At 35.9% G+C, this 20043-nt stretch overlaps 1 long non-coding RNA gene across 1 annotated transcript; it reads left to right on the top strand.

Annotated features, from left to right (window-relative positions):
* The first annotated feature begins 16818 nt into the window (after nt 1–16818).
* LOC134198881 (uncharacterized) lies at nt 16819–18962 on the top strand. Its single transcript, XR_009973145.1, has 2 exons — nt 16819–17197; nt 18484–18962. It is a non-coding gene; the product is annotated as an uncharacterized LOC134198881 (long non-coding RNA).
* The last annotated feature ends 1081 nt before the right edge of the window (nt 18963–20043 follow it).

Here is a 20043-nt window from a genome sequence, read left to right as displayed (position 1 = left end):
TAAGGTTGGGCGATAAATTATGTTGGCAATTACTAGATAACTTCGGAGTCCGCAGTGCAAATAAATTAAATTTGGAAACATTCGAATAATCAGGCTTAGCTCTGTACTTATAGATGGCGGCAGGATTCTCAAGTTTTTGACAAGAAAACTTGAAGACAGCGGAATTAATGATCTATTCTATTTACTTATTTACATAACAAATCTGTATGTAATTTTTTAAAGTTGTTTAAATTTATTTTAGAAACAATACTCCTGGGCCGTGACCTTAATTGTGTGGAGTAATAAAAAAATGCAAAAGGGAGAAAAATAATACACCTACGAGTTTCTGAGTGGAATGCGTTTAGGTGGGCTGCGTAAGTAGCTCGCAGAATTGATAACCACAGGAACCGAAGATTTTTGAGTGGTGATATCTGAGGGCTAATGTGTAAGTTGTCGCCAGTGTTGGGACGAGTATTCAAATTCTCGCAAGAATTAAGTGTAAGCGAAAGACATTGTAACATCCGGCTTCCATTTGTAAGGAATCATGATTCTCTTACGGTAAGGTATCACCAAAGATAATGGGCAAGAATGGGCGTGCCAAAGGTGCTAAACGAGAGAATATTGCCCGATTCAGAACTACCACTACACGTCCTTACGGATTCATCAGATTCAATCACCTTTGCATTAGACGCCTTCAGCTCTAATACTAGGAGCAGGCTTAGGGACCTCGGTAACCGGACTCGTCGAACTCGACAAATATTTCGATGTGCAACCTTTCTCGTCAGATCTTCTCAGCGGGTCGCGATTCCGATCCGGTAGTTGATTCGTTCGCGAAGCAGCTGCTCTTGAGTTGTTAGGTCTCCTTCGGAGGCGCTCGTGCAGCTGCTACCAATACCTATCCCTCTTGGCCGAGCCTTTGCTTGCCCACCTGTCCTGGTGAAATTGTAAAGCTGGAACGACCTCCGGGCTCCCAGTAATCCTTCATTACCAAAAAAAAAACTACCACTATCGAAATGGGAAGAGAGACAAGTCGTTGCAGGTGCCAACAAAGACCCCGGAATCGTTTTTAGACAAGGCCATGAAAACCATTGCAATATGTACAGCAATGCGAATATGAAATGATTAAGTTGTGGAATTTAAAGAGGAGCAAGCCCAGTTGAGGGCCCAGCTGGACAACCTGTTGTGCGACCTCGAAGTTGACCTTACGTAATCAGAGGAGCAGTAGCCGATGGCGTAGTGAGCTGTAGAGACACAATTTGTGCTGCTGCAAGCATTAATAGTTTGGTCGCAACTCAACGGAAAGCACGATTCTTTGGGTGCAAAAGCTACAAGAGGTCCGGTGTCGGTCGATATTGTCAAATCGTTTAACATCCTGCCCTGGTACACGTTAGGGGCAGCCGCTGGAAAAATATAGTGTGCTTCCCCACTTTCACCCACTGGCTATGTCCTGTCCTGGGTCCCTGTTCCCAGGCGCATTGAGATTTTTAATCGATAAGTTGGGTATCGGCGTTCAAGTTGTGTTGGCTAACGCGCTTGAGTAACTCATAAGTCCAGATGGGCTAATAGCACATCATAAAATCAACTTTCATGACCATCAACTTGAAACCTAACTTTAAGACGCTAACATCCACTATTTACATAAATTAGTTACGAAAAATAAAATAGTGTAGCTTTGAAAATGTTTCAAAATTCTAGTTGAATTACAGTTAATGCAACAGTAAGGTACGGTTATGATAATGCAAGTACTCCGCAAAAGTAATTCGAAAATTCTAGTCCTTTTTATCATGCTTACCTTCCTGCAAACACTCAAAACTTTTTAATCAACGCTCGCTGACGTAATCACGAAATACGGAGCTAATCTGCTAAAGTGAATGCATAGGGCAGAAACTACGAAAGTGACATCATAGGTTTGTGGGCTTAACTGCTCTAAGCTATAGAAACACAAATTTAATACTTTGGATTGGCGTTCAATAGAAAATAGACCGTTTCCACAAGCACTAAAACTTTAATTGTCTTGAGCACGAAAGATGTGCCCGCGACTTAAAGTGCTAACCTTCTAAAGTGAGTTCTCAAGTGGCGGTAAAGGGTGCATTAGATTTCATCAAAGCTACTTATCATACACGCTGTGTTACACACGCGACATTAGAAGCATAATATTGAAAGAAAATCAATGTGTTCGACTTTTTTTTAATTCTTTATTAGAGGATAATTGTGTTTGTTTATTGAATATTATTATGGTTATTATATGGAACAACTTGATATGATTTATTTAAATTGAGCGTGTAGTAGAGACCTCATCAAAAGAAAAAAAAGAGGAAATAACTTCACGAAGTTTTTTCGCGTGTTTTTTTTCACGGCATTTTTTAAGTCGTCTGATAATGGCATGTGGCGTAAGAATTGCACTTTAATAAAGATGTAAATTCACCTTTTAAAGACCTGTTAAATAATGAAAAAAACCTATTTTCCATTCTGATGACAATATCGTGCGACACACAGCGCTAATCTGCTGAACCAAATATTAAACTGGCAGAGAACTCAGAATTACGTATTCTCACAGTTTTATTTGTTGTTTGACAACATTTTCATTGTTGGAGCTAGTTAATTGCGGTTGGAATCTAAAGTATTTTAACAGGGTAATAAGTGAAGTTAGTCGGTGTTATTCAGCGCTATGACCTTTTTATATCAAGTCGGAATTTTTAGTTTGGTAACAAGCCCACCGTTATTTAGGAAAAGCATTTATGTACGTTGACTACAAGGTTACCTTTACGGCATTTCAAGAAGTGTTAACCATACCAAAATGAACCTTAAAGTTTAAACCGGCATAAATATAGTTTTATTACCCACTTCAAATATTTTAGTGTTAATCTTGGTGCAGCAAGAGGGTTTGTTGTTCACGTTTCAAACTATAAGTTTTATTTAAGCACTGTAAGGAAATCACTAGCTTAGTTTACGATGTAATTACTTTGTTCTGTGTCTCCTAAGTTTTTTCACACGACTTTCAAAGAACCATGACATCTTGTTTATAAATTAAAATGTGATTGTTTTAAGAAAGATCACTCTGATTACACTGTCAAAATAAGTTTTAGTAAAATTTCGCGCGTACAGCTTTATCGAAATTCCAATAGCGATCGATAATGCGGTGTCGTTTCGAAGCGTGACTAATGGAGCGTAGTCATGTTTTAAAACTATTTTGTGCACTATACTTAGTTCGGAAAATTTCAAATATTTCAAAAGCGCCTTCTCTTTTGGTATTTAAATATAGTGCTTATAAATGCAGCGAAGAAGGAATAAAATTGCAGGAATACCGACTGTAGTTATTACCACAACCACATTTAGTGTAAATTTTTTACTCAGTTACAATTAAGTTATCAACTAAAATTGTAATTATAAATTATAATGCAGTCATTCTGTAAAGTGTGTGACAAGCATAGTATTGTCTATTATAATATACATTATACTCGAGTCTATTATATCTTGGACTTAGAAATGATCTTCAAAAACGAAGATTAACGGTAAAAAGTACTGATGATGATTCTAATGTGCACTGATAATCAAATATTAAATAAAATAGAAAATAAAACAAAAATAAAAACTATTAAAAACTTTGAAAAAAAAAAAAACTTTTTGGATGACGACTTTTATAATTCGATTTATTAAAGAAGGAAAAGTTAGACTCTTTTTTATGTATGGCACGAAGAAACTTTTCTTTTTCGTGTTCGTTGGCTTCTTTGGTGACATCGGCGTATCACAGTTTTTAATCAATGATATGAACTACTAAAATCGTTAACAGAATACCACCATTATCAACTTAACAATGGGTCCATCTAACCTTTGTTTGTAACCCTTGTCAAGTGACGGACGTGAGTTCAGTGAATTCGAAAACAAAATTGACTGAAACCTAAATGTTTGTAAATTAAACTTTCGATCAAACTAGTTAAATTTCTGTTGTTTTTAGCAACCGGCCCTAGTATACCATTGATTAATTACTATATTTATTTACAGGAAAATGTTATTCAGTTGTGTTTTTCGTCAACAATTGTTTATGGTCTGCTTGTCTCTGCATAAGTACTCATTCTAATATGCTCATTGGAATATGCAATTGCTATTTTGTGATGTTATATATATATATATTGCTGAATGCTACTTTTCTTGAGAAAGGAGTTGGATGTTTTAATTTTTTACTCAATTAATGGGTTAATAATGAATCCTTGAAGGAGGTACTACTAGTATTCGATACACCCCAGTCGCATCTGGGCAATTAGAGTTGCAATTTTATTGTTTAATTTTTTTTTAGTATTCATTTTTTAAATTTTAATTTGCATTTGTATTGTTGACGAGACAATCATGCAGCATGGTCATATGGCTAACTTAATAGTGGATAGTCATCGGGGCTTATGGACTTCAATAATCCTAGAGGACAGTTAAGCCACTGCCTTTTTTTTATTGCTTAGACTGGTATACAAGCTCACGGCCATCCTTCTGGTATTGGTTATCGAAGACCATAGACATCAACAGCGAAATTAAGGCCACCCACCTTCAAATTTACATTACAACGGCCGCCTCACCCTTCAAACCTGAACCCATTATTGTTTCGCGGTGATACAGGTTAACTTAACTTACCGACCCTCAACATCTGCAGATCGCCAATGCCCAAATACCCCACGCGCCCCCTAGGCGCGGGGACCTCGTAGGAGGTTCGACCCCGACCCGAAAAATAAAAAATAAAAAAACCTATAATCAAAAAACCTAGATGCCCTACAATCAATAATTACCACCAACCAATAAAATTACGGGTTTTTTATGGTTTTGATTTTTATTATGATTTCTTCTTATTTAATTTTGTTCTATCATTTCAAAATAATGAAATTATATTTTTTAGTATACCATCGTGATCTAAACTAGAAATAGTAAGATGAAACTCATCAATATAATAACTTACAAATAAGATAACAGTTTCACATTGAAAGAAAACACTCGCAATTGAATAGAGCTCGTGGGGTCGAATTTAGGTGTCTTTAACTTTAGCAAGGGTCGAAAGTATCTCGCCCTTTCGAATGGACCGTTCTCACATAAATCTTACGTTAGACAGTAACAATGTGTTGGGGTTGTCTTCTACAATATACCTTTTCTACATTGTATATGTTTATTGGAAGCTACATGCCTGTGGTAGTAGGTTTAATGAGTCTTTCTATATTCTCAAATAAAAAAAAAAAAAATCTGGTGTCGTGGGACAGGGATAGGAACGAAGTTCCTTATTATAAAAAAAATAGTTTTAAGTTCTATTCGAGGTATAAAGAAAATACAACTGGAGGTTTCGCAACATCCCACGGTCATTCGGTAACGTGCGAACTTATTGTGGTACACTTCATTCACGGTTGTTTGCATAAGAGTTAGTGTATTGCGCAAACGAACGCTCTGAGATCGTGGTCAATACGTTATTTTTTGTACATTATAAAAAAAGTTAAGTCGTACACTGTGTGCATTACTAATAAAAATCTTACGTTACGGACGTTTTTTCCCGATTAGGGCACCCCTCCGCATCGTTCCAAAAATGTCTTTATTTTACTATAAACAATAGGGACGTGTGTTTGGAGGGGATAGAGTTAAAAGTTGTCGTCAATTCGAGACTTAACTTTGATCGGTCATTTGCACCGATGGAAATCATCACGTATTAGCCGAGCCGTCATTTCGTCCCCCAGGTGGTCAGGAATAATTGTGCCAGCTATTCTCGGATTTAGCTTTATGTACTATGATGGCACCGACTGAATTTCTAACGGATGTCTCCTCCTAAACTGCCCATTGGCAAGCCTCGTGTTCCACGTATCTACACATATCGGCTTCCCGCACAAGCTGTAAGATATTTTCTATTCACTACAATTATTGTTGTTGGTAATTTTTCTAAAAGTTCAACAGTTTTTTAAATAAAATATGCGTACAAGTTTCTTCTTCATGCCCTTATCCCACATTATATGGAGTCGTCGTAGTAAGTCAATTTAACTATTAATTGTATGATGTTGAATGTAGATTTTTCATAAGTTTTACGACCGGCCATCTGCCAGAAGTTAAGCCTAATTGGAAATACTATCGTTGGTATAAGATGGTAGCCAGAAGAAGTCACTTAGTAGCCTTCTACAACACTCACGAGAAAATATAAGTCGGTCTAATTCTAAGTCGGCAAATGCTCCAATTATAGAATATTTACCACTTAAAAATATATAGTAGACATATTTTATAATTGGCTCTGCCCCTGGCATTGCTGAAGTCCATGGGCGACGGTAACCACTCACCATTAGGTGGGCCGTATGCTCGTCTGCCTACAAGGGCAATAAAAAACAAAATTTACTGTATACATTAGTATATAGTACAAAATGCATCGTCTATTAAAAATAGTATATGAACCAATATTTAACGCCATATATTGGTTATGGTAATTACATGGTCAATAAAATCGTGTTGAAAATTTAATAATTTAAAGAATTTGATAATTTAATTTAATTTATTTTACATACTCTATCGTGGAGTCATTTATTATTTAAAGGTCAATTGTAGCAAATAGGAATTGTAGAAAAGATAAAAATAAGTTCATGAATACCTCTTTACTTAATTTTGGAGTTAGTTCCACTTTGATGGCCCTGTTTCATTTATCGTAATAATGATTTTGATAATATATCGACGCTTGAAAGGCAAATATGACTAAGCGACAATAACTGCTTTGTATATAAATGATAGGCAATAACCATATTCGATGCACAAAAAAAATATATTTCTAGGTCTCTACTATAGCTAGATTCGTTAAAATAAATTTTGTTTTCAGGTATTTCAGCTTTAAATTAGTCTACTGTAAAGTTCACGCATTGTCGCTTAGTCACGTTTGCCTTTCAAGCGTCGATATGTATATCATTGCTCATAAGTCAAAACTCAATAGATCCTAACCAAATTTAAATTAGACAACCTTGTACTGTCCATTCGAGTCATAAATACACATACAAAAAAAAACACAGACACGCTTCTACAATTCGGTACAAAATTTCAATATCTCCTTCTTTTTTTATTAGATGTTGGTTAATATAACATTACATTTGGCTCAGAAAATGTACAAAATCATATGCTTTTATCAGATATCCAAGAAAAATGTGCGGCGATCTCTTAATATAGATATTGATGGTTTACGTCCGTATAAAATATGACTTGCATTTTATAAAACTGTATTTGCTTTCTAAGGTAGTTTTAAAAACAATTTATTTTTATAAAGAACTGCATAGAGATAACCCAGTGTCAAGTATACGAGTCTGAAAGGCGCCAGAGGCTATCAATCTTGATACTTTACGCTGCTGTGAAATGTCTCTTTCATCACTACTGATCTAAGAAATCACATCGAGGTTTCAAGATAGTCCTGTCTATTTGGTTTTCCATTTTTTAACTCCAAACCTAAATTTACATTTAAGCAGAGAGTCAAAATCAACTAAAAATATTCGCAGACAACAGGTGCGTAGCTCATAAAAAAATACTTAACTCGCCCCTAATTTTAATAGAGGTAGGCCGTATTTTGAGTTTACGAAGCTTTTTCGATCCTGTCCATTCCTGTCATACACTCATAGATATATAGGAATATACAGGTCGTACAACACAAATGAGATTCCGAGCTATTGCCTTAAGAGTAAAGTAGTAAAGGTGAGCACTGTCGATGTTTGTGATGTACTTATTGAACTCTGAGCCTAACCATATAACATAAACATGGCCTATCCATCTAGTGCCACAAAAAACGTACACATTCACGAAAAAAATATTTAATGTTTCAGTCTTGACGATAGTTGATCGTTTAGTTAAAAAATGAAGAAGAATTGAAGAAATTTAAGAATAAACATTACATAGAATTTTATCACCGTTGCTAGTAAAAAATATAATATATTTAAGTGCAGTGAATCTTCATAAACGCAGCTAGGGACACTCAGGGAATCAGAGAGTACATAATGCACAATTATTGCTGCTTTAAACAAGTTGGCTTAGCGGACGGTCGGATAGCTCTGAATAGTTATAATACTCTTGAGATATATTTTTATAATAACTTCGTAACCTTTGACGTCTGCAACTGTTGGACTCTCATACACAAAGCCCACTTTAGTACACACAAAAAGCATTAAAACTTGCGCTACGAAGTGGTTTAGCTTAGCACTATTGAAAATGAAACTTTCTGCTACAGAAAACAATAGTTGACGGTGTTTCCAGTAACCAACTTTAGGAGTAACGAAACATTACATTGCCATTTGGCATCGTGAATGAAAATCGAGCGGGTGGCTTTTTAAAAAGTTGTAATTTCGTTATTAAAACGACCGCTTTCAATTTTAATACTTCTTGAAGCCAGATCTTTACGATTCCATATTTAATTTGTAGCAGTATTCATTTTGTTCCTAATATTAATGCTGTGTTATATTTTAGCTATAAAATTTACAAACGATACTTTTGCAGAAATTAATATCAGAATTTGTAAGGTAGCTTCGTGAAAAGGCGTTGTTGTAGCTAAATAAATTAAAGCATAAACCGATATTAATGAACGCAATTTTAGCACTTGCTACGAAGTAATCGAATCGTAGGCCGGCTTTGTACAAACATTGCACGTTTTTGTGCGATTAACTTCAAAACCTGTAGAAAAATGTTAAGTAATAAATTACACGTCTTTACGTCATAAATTATCCGAGAAAAAAACAGTTCCCGCGGGATCAAGCTTTTGGGAAATAAATTATCTCACGTGGGTGAGCTTTCTCGGTACGAGCTTGTAAGTAATTGAAGTAATTATTTAGTTTAGGGAAACGTAATTATTTCTCAAGATAATTATCGCACAGTATGATCTCACCTACGCTAATGACGCACATAAATTTAATATGGATTGCTTCCGACTATTATAATGCTTCATAATATTAGTATAAGTACACTGATGTGGCTTCACACCAAATTATCAGACATTATGTGTACTTTAGTTTCAAGTATATTTACAATCTCACTTAGTATATAATGTAATGGTGCTGTGTTACGTAGTAATTAATTAAACAAGCTGGTTATGTAAGCTGTATGCTATTTAAATAACTGTTTTTTCAATATTTGTTTGGTCGCTGTCGTGTTTGTTGTTTGTCCAAACATTAATCTTGTAGCAAACATTCTCCAGTTCATATGAGTGTCAAATTAGTACCATACTAATTCTAAATCTTCAATCTTGAATAGTAGTGTCTAATTCCTAACAATTCCTGGTGATTTTAGCATTCGTAAGCCCACCAGTTCCAAAACTTCGCGTAAGGCAAAAAAGGGAATGCTCGTGAGTGATAAGCTAAATGTAATTAGATTATGGACCATGATCTCTCATGATTCATGGACCTAAAGAGTTTTCTTCTGTAACAAGATGTTTTTTTTATCTTCGAAATCATCCTTGAATAATTATTGTTTGCGTAAATTTTGTAATCAGAATAAATAGGTTATGCTTGCTTTGAATAGTGAGACTGTCGTATGAACGATACTTGAATGAAAACTGGAATTCAAAATGTAAAAATTTTAGATTTTTCCTTGATGTCTTTATAATCACAAAAATATACTATACTAATACATACATATATTACACTATTTTACACTGCTTACGTTTGAGTAGCTAGAGTTCGAAGCGAGATAGATAGGAAATCTTGCTCTCTGACCGCAAAATATTCTCTTTTGTGATTCAAAAGCATTGCAATTGGCATCTTAAATAAATTATCTTGTTATTTTATTTGTAAATTTCGTTTTTCTATACACATTATAACGTGGACTACTATGAGATGGGATGTATTTGAAGTTTGAACTAAAAATAACGGAAGTATTTGGTGCCTCCAGCTTCATATAATATTATTACGTTAGCGGAAGTTATCTCAACTATTCGACTTGAAATATTTAAGCTATTTTTATTTTATGTTACTAATTGGATTCCGAATTTTTTTTTTGAATTGCTTAGATGGGTGGACGATCTCACAGCCCACCTGGTGTTAAGTGGTTATTGGAGCCCATAGACATCCACAGCGTAAATGCGCCACCTACCTTGAGATATAAGTTCTAAGGTCTCAAGTATAGTTACAACGCCTGCCCCACCCTTCAAACCGAAACGCATTACTGCTTCACGGCAGAAATAGACAGGGTGGTGGTACCTACCCGCGCGGACTCACAAGCGGTCCTAACACCAGTAAATGTAAGTTTTCGCTCCTAAAAAATCAGTAGACTAGACTAACTGAATTGCTCGTACACGTATGGTTTTCATTTTATTTTTCACTTCCTTCCTCGAGCGTAAGTTTATAAATGTGTCCTTCTATAGAAACGCTCGGGCGTTTAATTTACAAAAGTAAAGAGATTTGGTGAAATAAAATTGAATTTATATGCGAGGAACGTTTCTGAATGAAACACGATACGTATTAAGACGATTTCACGAAATGTACTTCGATTATCCTAAAACACGCAATATACTAAGCTGAATTTCACTGTTATGAAGTTTTGGATGACGAATACCATTCTCTTCCTCATGTTTCTAATAGTCACGTGCAAAATTTAAGATAATAGGTCAAAAAGATGATTTTTTTTACAGATTACTGGTGGTAGGACCTCTTGTGAGTCCACCCGGGTAGGTACCACGACCCTGCCTATTTCTGCCGTGAAGCAGTAATGCGTTTTGTTTTGAAGGTTGGGGCAGCCGTTGTAACTATACTCAGATCTTAGAACTCATATCTGAAGGTGGGTGGCGACATTTACGTTATAGATAGATAGATGTCAATGGGCTGCGGTAACCACTTAAGGTGAGCTCTGAGCTCGTGACCCACATATGCAATATAAAAAATATACCTTTTATATAGGATCTCATTGACGGAACTCGATAAAGACTAACAAGTTAGTAAACTTCATCAAAATAATTACAAGTGGCAGCAAAGAAGAAGCGATTAAGAGATCGGTAACCCTAGTAGTACTCGTATAGCTACGACATATAATAAAAAAAAAGGGTGCGTGTACTTATGTACGCGCGTAAGAAGTTATACTTTATTTTTATTAAATTTATTTCTTTTTTTTAATTTAAATTTAATCAATTTGAAAAAAAATCGATTAAACAACATCATCAAACACGCATATTGGACATCCCTTTTCTTGACATCGTTTAAATTCGGTAATTCTCGGTACGGTTTGGAAAGTTCACCTGCGGCTATATTCAGACTCGCCAAGTTACGTCGGTCGTATTGTAATGAGCGATTTAGTGGGCAACTTCATTCTGTTAATTTTGTGTCACGGTGCGCGCGCATCGTAAAATTTCACTCTCATAAATTTTTCATAACGCGCCTAAAGAAGTATAACTTCAAAAAATAATTATAAATATTATTTATGCAGTCTTCAATTATTATGTACCAGCCTATCAAATAAGTGTAATATTCAAAGATTATGAATTTATAATATGATTGAGTTAACAGTAAGCATAAACGCTATTTCATTATATTATGTTTGCATAGCGCAAAGTTAGTACAGCACAAGTGCTAAGACCACATAGTTCTAGCCGTTTAGACACTTGAAGCTCGCGTATACAGAATTTATACTATACTCCAATATCAATACATTGCCTCACTCAATAGTTGGCTCGCTTGATTGGTATGTGGTTGCAGCTAGACATCCAATAACAGAGGCTTTGCATTGTGGCAAAACGTTGGCGCTCACTTCATTTAATCAGGCCCTCTGGCGCTAAGTGAATACGGACGAGTGAATTTTTACTCTGTTGCGTGTTCTAAAGAAGGTTTTCATTAATACTGACTTAGGGTGTCTTTGTGCGATTGCGATAAGTATCTTTGTTGTTTGCAGAGTTGGTTTGTTTGAGCTCACCGAATATCTTGGGTATTATGTTTCGATTTTGGAACGAGACTGAATTCATTTTAGCCTTGTTCATGTTGAGATGTTGAGATGAGTTCATGATGATACTTTGTCATGTCGTAATTAGTATTGAAAATATTGCAACGATAATTTCATTGACCATCCATCCAATGCTAAGCTCACGAGTCCTATGGTGTGAGGTGATTGCAAGAATCTATGGATACCACCACATGAATGTCGTTACCCACATTAGGTTTAAGCTTATATTGCAATAAAAGCTGCTATTTCTTTGACCAAAACACTGCGATGGAACAATGGAACCAAATTCAGTGTTGAATCCAATATGACTCCTGCGTTTGTTGGTATTAGGAAGATTAAAATAATGAAATGGGTATTGGGAAGATTAAAATAATGAACAAAATGTTGTCTTCGCAACTGACTTCGCTGATTACCAAACCGAACTGAAGAGTAAAATACTTATTATGATGGAGCATATTTTGAACTTACACTGTTGTAGACTACCTTCTTGCTCACTAAAACGCAAGAGAGTTATTAGTTCTATTTTGAAGTGTGATAAATTCGTTATATGTATAATGGAAATTTATTGACTTGGTTTGACTTCATATCTCAAGGTGGTTTGGTGTGATATTCACGTCTTGATGTTAATGGGTTCCGATATTCACATTCACCAGGTGAGCCGCGACTCTTTCTCCCGCTTAGTGAAAAAAAAAGAGTACTTCCACGGAGCTTTGTCATTCTGGCGGGCGACCTAAATTGTAAATACATCAGGAGGAACTTGCACACCACAACCCCGAACGGCAGACGCCTTGATGCGTTAGTCGATAATGTTGCTTTTGATATCGTCGCTTCGCTAACCCTAACTCACTACTCGCTAAATAACGCGCATCGGCCGGATATACTCGATATAGAATTACTAAAAAATCTAACTCTGCGCATACGTTCTATCGAAGTAGATTAGATAGTAGATTCAGATCACCGTCCCGTCGTTATGAAGCTCGGTCGCGCTCCCGATTCCGTTCCCGTCACGAGGACTGTGGTGGATTGGCACACGCTGGGCATCAGCCTGGCTGAATCTGATCCACCATCGCTCCCGTTTAACCCGGACTCTACCCCGTCCCCTCAGGATACCGCTGAAGCCATAAACATCGTAACATCATATATCGCCTCGACATTAGATAGGTAAGTTGTAGCGGAGGACTTCCTTCACCGCTTCAAATTGTCCGACGACGTTAGGGAACTCCTTAAAGCCAAGAATGCCTCGACCCTGGCGTACGATAGGTATCCTACCGAGGCAAATCGTATTCGAATACGTGCCCTAGTACGCGACGTAAAATCTCACATCGACGAAGTCAGAGATGCCAGATGGCCTGATTTATTAGAAGGACTCGCGCCAACCCAACGATCTTACTACCGCTGAACTCGTACTCTCAAATCGGATACGGTAGTAGCTATGCCCTCCCTCGTAGGCCCCTCAGGCCGACTCGCGACGTTCGATGTTGACGAAAGAGCAGAACTGCTGGCCGATATATTGCAAACCCAGGGCACGCCCAGCACTCAATCCGCGGGCCCTGTTTATGTAGAAATAGTAGGCAGTGAGGTTGAACGTAGAACCTCCTCGCCACCCTTGGACGCATTACCACCCGTAACCTCGATGGAAGTTAAAGACCTAATTAAAGATCTACGTCCTCGCAAGGCTCCCGGTTCAGAGGGTATATCTAATCGCGCTATTAAACTTCTACCCGCCCAACGCATCGTGATGTTAGCATCTATTTTCAATGCCTCACTATTAAATTTTTTAAACGTAGCAGCGGGTAGCGGGTGAGGTCTTATTTGTGTCATGCGAGGCAAATGGATTGTGCTTTGCTGTCTACATTATGGTGGCATTCCGTCGTTGCCTCTCTTCTGATATGCCATTACTGACGAAAGTAATAGACTTGCCCAATAGACTCACTTAGGTCTTTGTTCACCATTGACCTAGTTTGGGAGGACAGTGAAGATCTCTTTAACCAGGGATTTCAGGTAGTTTCGATTTCAGTATTGCTACTTCATACTTCGTTCGTTGTTTCTAGTAAAGGAGTTTGGTTTCGCAAATATTTTGAATAAAATTCGAGAACGTTGCTCTCCTGAAAGGTCTTCTGGGCTCTGGTTATTGAAGTTCATAGAGCTATGTAAATGCCGATCTCTATATCAATAGAATTTTAATTCATTCTGAAGACATTGAGTTCAAATCTCAGGAACATAATGAAATGAAAAAACGATTCACGTTGTGTTTTTTGCGGTTTATAAGGTAAAAAGAATTCAATGCAAAATTTAGGCTCGACAGATTTATTTTTTACAAATCTAAATTTCACGAAACTTCAAATTGAGTACTAAACTAACCAGACTACACTTTTCAAATGACGAGAATTTTAAATGCAAAGCTGGCAACATGATTTGAATAATATTTGACGCTTAGTTTGCATGAGAAACTAATACCAGGCAACATTAATTACGAAACCTCATCATGCGGGCCGTCCACGTATTTACGAGTGATTTGCTGTCCTTCGGGACGAATAGATGAATCGCTACTACGTTTGTTCCCGGGCCTCCTATTACTAATACACTATTTTTGTATATGGCTGCTGCAGCTAAGGGGAAATTTGGAATGTTTACGAAAAAACCATTTCCAAAATAATTATTAGTTACGATAGGGGTGGGAAAAAAATCAGTGATTTAAATTTAGAATCAATACGAAATGGAAATGAAAATCGACAAAATTTTACAATTTTTCTCATTATTATGCTAATACAAATTTGTATAGACGGACTTTTTGAGTGTCTGTTTTTAGATAATAGTCATATTTCCGTTGAAGTTTTGACCAAATTCAACAGCATGAATTATGGTTGTTGGCCAGCGTTAACATCCACAGTAAAATTGAAAGAACAAAAGCGATGTACAAAGTGAAATGCGTTTGGCTTCATGCCATACACACGAAAATCTCTTTCTAGCGCGTGATATAGAAGATAATATTTACTATTTACGATAAATATGTTTTAATAACATTAATATCAACTACCTATGTGGTATGATTGAAATCTTTGATAGTCTATGGCAGAAGCTTACCAAAGCATTACTGATATGTTAGAAACAAAAACAAAAATGTGATTTGTAATTATTGTTAAAGTTATGGTATGTAAATATTTCATCAATGTCTTTAAATCACGAAACTCGTACTCTTGTAATCAAGTTGTAGTTTCTATTCACTTGTAAGATTCTATTCTTATCATAAGTATTAATTGCCGCCACCTTTGTCACCGTTTTTGTTGAAAGTCAATAATGAAAATCGGTCATTTCACGTTATTTTCGAGGACACACAGCGGCCGCAGCATGCGGGTTCTCAGCTCAATACAAACGAGGAATGTTTATCAGACAGAGCCTTACGGACGCCGCACCCGTTGACGACTATTTATCACGTCACTCCAGTTTGTACACGCTTTATGTACCAACCGCAAATTTTCACCGACGTATAAATTAACGCTCTTTTACTTCGCGATAAATGATCGGTTCAAATTGCTCCGTAATTGTTTAAAATTAAATAGATGTTTATAGATTGTTTCATGGCGCAATTTAAAGAGATAGTACTAGTGATGGTGATTTTAATTTGGAAACAGATTATGTTTGAGACAGAGGGACTTTTTTGCGTGCGCTGTAGACGAGATCGCGGACTATCTAACTGTAAGTGGTTATTGGTGATATCAGCCATGGTGACCGCTTTTGATGAGGTAGGCCGTAAGCGCCGTTTGACTACGAAAGTAATAAAAATACTTAGATGAATTGATCACAAATTTTATATGACTTAAAAAAAAAACCATTCGATTGTAATAGCCTCCGAACTTTTTTCTACGTGAACTGATTTTAGTTATTTTTATATATTTGTTTACTTTTTTATTACTTCTTCTTCTTTAAACTGGTTCTTCTCACGTAGTTGTCAGATTTCACCAAATCTGCCTAATAGTTTTTGAATTTCCATTAATAATAATCTATATATTAATACGTGAAGCAAAAACTTTGTATCCCTTTTTACCAAAATTGTAAATATACTCTTTGTTTATTGTCAATTGTCAAACTTTTTTTAGTGCTTAAAGTCTGTGGTCAAATTGAGAATAGATGAATATTGTTTGTCTTTATTATTATTTATGTATAGTGTAGTTTTGGCGAAATCTGTGATTATATTAAATGAGAATAATAGTATTTGACAATAGAACCATAATAATGTTTAAACCTAAAATTTCAATTGATTAAAGTCGAAGTTCGACTACTGCGGGACCACTAGTACATGTTAATTGACTTCGACAACATTGGTTATATTCTTATTTGTCGTGGCGTGCAACCTCTTTGATAGGACATAATATGACCTACAATGACTAGAAGACATAAACTAAGATGGAGAATTGATATTGTGACTTATTTTAGAAACAGCAACACGACAGTGTATAATGGAAATAAGAGAAAATTATTGATTATATTATTTAAAAAGACAATTACTACAACTTTAATACTCTAATCTACGACAAACGACTGAATTGACCTTTCATAGTTTTATATTGTTATAGTCGGTATTCTTTCTTGTTATATTTGTATGGTATTACAGCTTATACTACATACTATGGAATGAGCTCCCCTCCACGGTGTTTCCCGAGCGCTATGACATGTCCTTCTTCAAACGAGGCTTATGGAGAGTATTAAGCGCTAGGCAGCGGCTTGGCTCTGCCCCTGGGATTGCTGAAGTCCATGGGCGACGGTAACCACTCACCATCAGGTGGGCTGTGTGCTCGTCTGCCTACAAGGGCAATAAAAATAAATACTGGAGCGCAGGACTGTATCGCAGTAGACATAGTGAGAACAGCCGCTTTTCTATAGCAATCAAAACTTTAACCTCATTTCTCAAAGTGACATACGCATTATGCATAAATGTCACACGTCCTTCTAAAATAAAAGCTTATAAATTTTTGTAAAGAGTCTCAAATTTTATTGAACGTATATTTAGTTTCAAAGTATTTCTATATTATAAACAAAAAGCGTTTTTTTTTTATTTCAAAATCATTTTAGTACTTGCTGGGTTTTTTCTCGTCTAGGGACTCAAAGTTGACGCCCTAAAGCAAAGTAAAAGCTATCTTAAAATAGAGTCTGAAGTATAATAATGGAGTTAGAATTGACTTTACTTTGAAAATATAAGATTTTAACTCGATCAAGACCATCCGAAGGCAAGGAAAAGTTTTATTATCTGTTGACTAGAAGTTTCTGTACTCGGTCATTTCTGCAAACTGTCGACTTGTGGAATGAATTGTGACAGATTTGGCACTATAAGGTAGCGAACGACTTTATTAGTAGTGACACTTTGTAGGGTTGTTCAAATATTTTCTCATTCACGACAATAATTGGCTTTGTTAATGGTAAATAGTGTATTTAGCTGTATTCGCGACTTCATTGGCGTGAATTTAGGTAGTTGCTTAGAAATACGTTATTAAATTATATCGTGTAACATAACCCTAGCATAATTTACAAAATGTTATATGCCTTCTATTCAGTACTTTTTCTTCTTTAATTATTTTAAGTTAAATCAGGATACTTTTTGTGAAATATTTTTTTTTATGATATAATTGTCCAGGTGTTTAATATTTCTTACTGCTTTTAACGCGTCCTATGAGCCCCCATGGATATTTAATGTTACGTTGACTATTTCTGCTGCAAACCAGTCTCCTTCTCCTTGGATTGTACTCCTTAATGCTGAGGATTACGACCACGCTTCTGTATCTGTATCTTTCCCACGATTTTTTTCCGTCTGTTTCTCTCTCTATGTGTCGTTGTGAATTTGTGAAATCGAGGGCGGTGTGGATCTGGTCGGACCAACCTATTAGGCAGCACCCCCGAGGCTTTTTCCCATCCACTTTACCGGTCACGATGAGCCTCTCGAGGTTATTTCGACGCTTCCTTGCAAAGCAGTCTAATGAATTCGAATTTCAAGGGTGGGTAGCCGTTATACTATACAACTGAGCCTTTGATCTCATTGCACAAGATGGTTGGAAGCGAATAGTAGCTAGAATTAGCTGTGATGTCTATAGGCTCCAGTAACAGCTTAACACCATGTGGGCTATAAGCTCTTTGACACCTCTAAACAGCAAATAATATAAGGAAATAAACAATAAGAATTAAAACTAAAAACATTCTATTAGAGTCTATCTGATAGTATTTGCGTGATGGCGTCACAGCCGCAGACATCTATCATTTCATTTACAAAGATTAATATTATTTGGCAGTTTTCTCTCACGATATTTTTGTTCCGTTTGGAGATGTCACGTCTATTTTTTTTATTAATATTTTGTTTATTGCTTAGATGTGTGGACATAGACATCTACAACGTAAATGCGCTATCCACCTTGAGATATAAGTTCTAAGGTCTCAGTATAGTTACAACGGCTACCGCACCCTTCAAACCGAAACGCATTACTGCTTCATGCCAGAAATAGACGGGGTGGTGGTACCTACCCGTGCGGACTCACAAGAGGTCCTACCGCCAGTAAATTAATTTAAATTTAATAGAAAATATTAATATCTGAAATAATTAAAACGATGTTCATTATTTATGTTTTGTAGAAGCACGCTAAAACATTTAAGCGGTAGAAACGACATATTAAAGTGGAGAGGTTCAAACTGAATGGAACATGCAGATTTGTCTCGTAATTTCGTTCGTAAGCCTTTACGTCAGTTTTCATAATTTGATTGCAACAAAGTTACATGATGCGTTCAAATTTTGTAACGAGATGGCTATTCAGTCGCAGATGAAGTTACTATTATTTTATAGTTCTGTGATGGGCGCTGTAAATTGTTTAGTGCCATTAAAGCCCGGGATACATCCGTGCATATTTTATAATGTAATTAAATTTGATTGTTATGTTGCACGGATGCTACAGGCATATTTCGAAAAGTCCATTCAATGCTTTAACGTGTGTTCATTCAAACGTATTAATTCGTATATTCGTTGATTACACATAATTACTAAAGGTTACATGTTCTTATCTATCATTTATAATAGTTAAATTTGATAGTAATAAATAATAATTTAATAAAAAAAATTCTGATTGTCTCACTTCTTACAGGAAAAATCTGTCGCGGATCATCTCCCAATTAAATTAATCTTAAGCAATGAATGAAATGTATTCAAATCTTAGCTGTATATTTTTTTTATTTTTGATGTTAATGCACTGTCGATTGCACCTATAATTGAGGTGACATCTGCCATGAACTTTTGTCAATTTGTCAATGTTTTGTATTGATGATCACTTTGTTGGTGCGACTTAATAAATAAATAAAAATAAATAAAAAATAAATAAAATAGTAATATTGCACGGGTGCTACCAGTATATTGTTCCAAATAGTCCATTCAAATGTATCAGGTCGTTTTTACGTTCAGTACACATAATTACTACATGTTATATATTCCAATCTGTTATTTGTTTAGTAATTATTTTTTATTTGTTTTACTGACTGATTTTTTTTTATTGCCATGATGTGTGGACGAGCTCACAGACCACGTGGTTTTAAGTGGTTACTGGAACCCATAGACATCTACAACGTAAATGCGCCACACACCTTGAGATATAAGTTCTAAGGTCTCAGTATAGTTACAACGGCTGCCCCACCCTTTTTTGCGGGTTTGATTTTTATTACACCATGTTATTCCTTCATCGTGGAAGTCAATCGTGAACAATTGTTAAGTACGTATTTCATTAGAAAAATTGGTACCCGCCTGCGGGATTCGAACACCGTTGCATCGCTATATACGAATGCACCGGACGTCTTATCCTTTAGGCCACGACGACTTCAAAGTTGATTAATTTTACGAGTACTGACATAATAACATACTCATAATTTATTAATATATCGTTCTTTGAATACAAGCACATTTTTGTTAATACCTAATTCCCGTTATAATTAATAAGCAGGTGAACGAAAAATAAATTATCGTTAACATTAGAACGATCATTGTTCTAGTGTATATTTGTTTCGACTATTGAAAAGCACTAGCCGTGTTTTTATTGTTTGCAGAAAGTTAACGATGCGTAGCGACGACATATTGTAACGTTAAACACCATATGCATTTTTAAACGTTCAAAAACTTTGTACAGAAATGTCTGTGAATGTTCTGAGCATTGT

The sequence above is a fragment of the Bombyx mori genome, chromosome 1 (assembly GCF_030269925.1).
Source record: "Bombyx mori chromosome 1, ASM3026992v2".
NCBI lineage: Eukaryota > Metazoa > Arthropoda > Insecta > Lepidoptera > Bombycidae > Bombyx > Bombyx mori.
Note: the sequence above shows the minus strand (reverse complement) of the source record. Positions and strands in the feature narration are given on the sequence as shown.